At 53.8% G+C, this 3,172-nt stretch overlaps 1 protein-coding gene across 1 annotated transcript in view; it reads left to right on the top strand.

The window, feature by feature from the left end:
• NUDT3 (nudix hydrolase 3) overlaps nt 1-1,673 on the top strand; it is a 42,231-nt gene extending 40,558 nt beyond the window's left edge. The window contains exon 6 of the transcript XR_657271.2: nt 1,343-1,673. The gene's annotated coding sequence lies outside the window, so the exon portion shown is untranslated. The remainder of the gene's footprint in view (nt 1-1,342) is intronic.
• Nucleotides 1,674-3,172: the final 1,499 nt, after the last annotated feature.

Below are 3,172 nucleotides of genomic sequence, written 5' to 3'. Positions count from 1 at the left end.
TCTTGTTTTTTCCCCCAAGAATAAAGGCCTTCTTTTTTTTTTTTTTTTTTTTTTAGTGGGAAAGTGAGAATTTTGAAGTTATACTTGAGAAATTGGCTCTAGAATTGCCTCAAATTATTCTTGGGGAGGTCCAAGCGTGTGTGCGGAATTTCCTGTATGTCCTATTTTCTATTTATTAAAACCGAAGATCTGGAACGATCACTTCGCGTTTTCTGCTCGGTCTTTTCGTGAACTCTCTGTACCCGAGGCTCCCTGGCAGCAGCCCCGAGCTGGGAGAGCAGGATCCCAGACCCCATCGGAGCGCGTGCCGGGCAGTGGGACCCAGACCCCATCGGAGCGCGTGCCTGGCAGTGGGATAGTCACCCTGCCGGCAGCACGGGCTGGGTGTCGGTGGGTATGAGCATTATCTGCCGCAGGCTTTTCCATTCCTTATCGAACCGAGATACCTCCGAGATACCTGCGGGGCTTTGACCATCTCTTCTGTTCATGTCTGAGCTGGTACGTTCGTACTCACCTTCGCGACCAAGGACAGGACTTTGATACCAGTCCGGGTACCGACCTGCACCGACCTCTCCTGCTTGGCAGCGCCGGCGTGAGCAGTCCCTATGAGAAATGGTTTTTAAACCTTGCGGATGCTTTTCTGAGTCATTCAGGTGGCCAGGCCTCCTGGGGTGGGGGAGGATGGCAGCAGCGGAGCGTGGTGAGCGATCTCCCGGGGTTTCCTGCTCCTGCGTGACGTGGTGGTGTCGGTTGGGATGTCTCGGCGGAGGCTCTTGCGCTGCTGCTGCCCAGCATGGGCGTGCCGGTGAGTTTGGAGGAGGGAAAACTGGCGTAGAGAACAAACTTGCTAATTTATTAGAATTAAAAGAAGCCTGAGATTTTCAGTGATTTTCAATGGATCGTAAGTTAAATACTCAGTTCTCCGTGAATTCTGGATGGTTTTGGACTTGTAATTCCCATAATCTGTTTTGCTTTATTTTTCTGGCTGCAGACTTCTGTTCCTCACTCCAGTGCTTTGTGTTTCTAATCTTCTGGTGAAGTTAACGTGTTTTTTTAATGATATATTAAGTTGAAATGGTTTGCAAAAACACTTTACAACTGCAAGGGCACTTTGGAAATCTGGCATTTCAGCTGATGCTTTTTCTTACTGACTTGGACTTGTTCTTACTTACGACACATTTGTTCGAAGTCAAATGCATTCAGTAGAAAACACGTTTTGTTTTCTTTGAGGCTCAGATCTTAGTTCGAGCCTATGAATAATGCAGGCGTGCTCTTGCTCCTGCTTAGTCTTGGCTGGCAGGTGTAGTGTATACCTACGCAATTTTCATCTCTTCACCCATAGTGTTCCCAGAAAGACCGGCGGGCTCACTATCTACTCCACGCTCGGCTCTGGTATCATTACAAACCCCTGTCCCTCTTCTGCAGTGAATCTGCGTGTGTTTTGAGCCTGGTGTTGAGATGGTGTGAAGCTGCGCTGATGTACGGCAGCTGGCAGTCCGGTGCCTTTCTCAAGGTGTTTCCTCTGTTTGAGCTGTGTGCGAGGGGGAGGTCATCACTGTCTTTAAAAGATTTAAAAAAAAAAAAATTTTAAAAAAATTCGTGGATGCAAGTTTGACAAGAGTGTAGGCTGTAATCTAGTGCCAACCAATAAACACGCCAGTATTTCACACACGGCTCGGCCTGCTGCGTGGTCTCTCTTCTTCCCAGCGCTGTTGCCCACGTACGTGAACTTGGGGATTGGGCAATAACGTGTCAGTGGAGGAGAAAGCCCTCCCTGAAGTGGCTTGGTACCTTCACAGTCTGGAAAAGAAAATTTGGAGGGATGTCGCCAACAGGCTGACGTTGAGACGAGCTCATCTGAGTAGGGAGGGCACCCTGCAATGAGACCGGGGTGAACTTTAAGGCACGGTGTAGTCTCCTTCAGATGTTTCTGGTCCTGACCAAGAGCCTCGTGAAGCAGAAGTGATCCTGACTCCGAAGCTGCTCACACCTATTTCACAAAGTCCTCACCGAGCATCCTTCACGTGGAAATAGCCCCTTGCTGTGGGAGAGGCTGGGTGCCACCTGCACCGAGAGCACCAGCACCCTCCGTGAGCTGCGGATCGCTGCTGCTGCCCCGGCGAGGGGAGCAGCAAGGGCTGGAGACGGTGAGAAATGTGTTCAGAGGTGCCAGCGTAGGTCAAGGAAAAATAACGTGAGCTGCTTCGGCCCCCGTTCTTACAAATACCTGCTGTGTTTGTGCTCTACACCTGCGTGCACACACAAATGCTCTACCGAAGTCTGACCACTTTCCCAAAACCCATGGTCAGGCTCGGGGTATCCCAAACCCTTTGGAGGTTTGATGTCTTCCCTGCCTGCCCGGTGGAGGCTGAGCAGCGGGAGATGCTCAGAGGCTGTCGGAGAGGATTCGGGATCAGTGCCGGGGCACGTGCAGGGAGCGGACAGGGCTCTTCGCATAGCAGCAGGCTGCTTTCGGTGGGTCCCGCTGTCCTCACCGCTGGTAGGATGGGACCACTCGGCACCTTCCTCAGCCTCCGCATGCTCCAGCGAGAACTGCTGCATCCCTCTGCCCCGCGCTGTGCCTGGCTGCAGGGGCAGCTGGGTGTGCCGGGGGCAGCTCCCACCCCACGGGTGCCCGATGTGGCCCCTCGGAGCCGCGTCCCTTACCCCAAACGCCCTCGTTTCTCCCCAGCTTGGGGCCTGGGCTCTGCTGATGCCCCAGTGCAGCAGATTTGCCTTGGGGCTGGGGAAGAGCGAACCAGCTTTGCCCGACTCCCAGGGCTCTGGTCTGGCCCTCGCTCAGCCGGGGTGGGGGTTTCTCCTCCTTTTGGGATGTGAAGCAAAATGCTGGGCAGGATCCACTAGCGTGCAGCCCGATCGCAGCAGCGAGGCTGGCTGTAAATACAGCCATGGGAGCTCTCGCGTTTATCTGCAAAGCGAATGCGTCCTGGGTTGGAGATCCATCTCTTACCCCGCCCTTTGCAAATTCCCTTTGGGATCTGAATGCAACCGGTCTCCCCCAGCACCGCATTATTGCAACGAGGGAAAACACACCGGCTGGTGCACAACACCCCCACGCTCGCGACTGCGGCGTGGAGCTGAGGGCAAAATGAATCCATGCTGATGGCGGAGTTAACGCCTTCGCGGGCGAGTGGGGAGGCAGAGCCGGAGC

This window comes from Aptenodytes forsteri, unplaced genomic scaffold (assembly GCF_000699145.1).
Source record: "Aptenodytes forsteri isolate BGI_AS27 unplaced genomic scaffold, ASM69914v1 Scaffold142, whole genome shotgun sequence".
In the NCBI taxonomy this organism is placed as follows: Eukaryota; Metazoa; Chordata; class Aves; order Sphenisciformes; family Spheniscidae; genus Aptenodytes; species Aptenodytes forsteri.
This window is presented reverse-complemented; position numbering and strand designations above follow the sequence as displayed.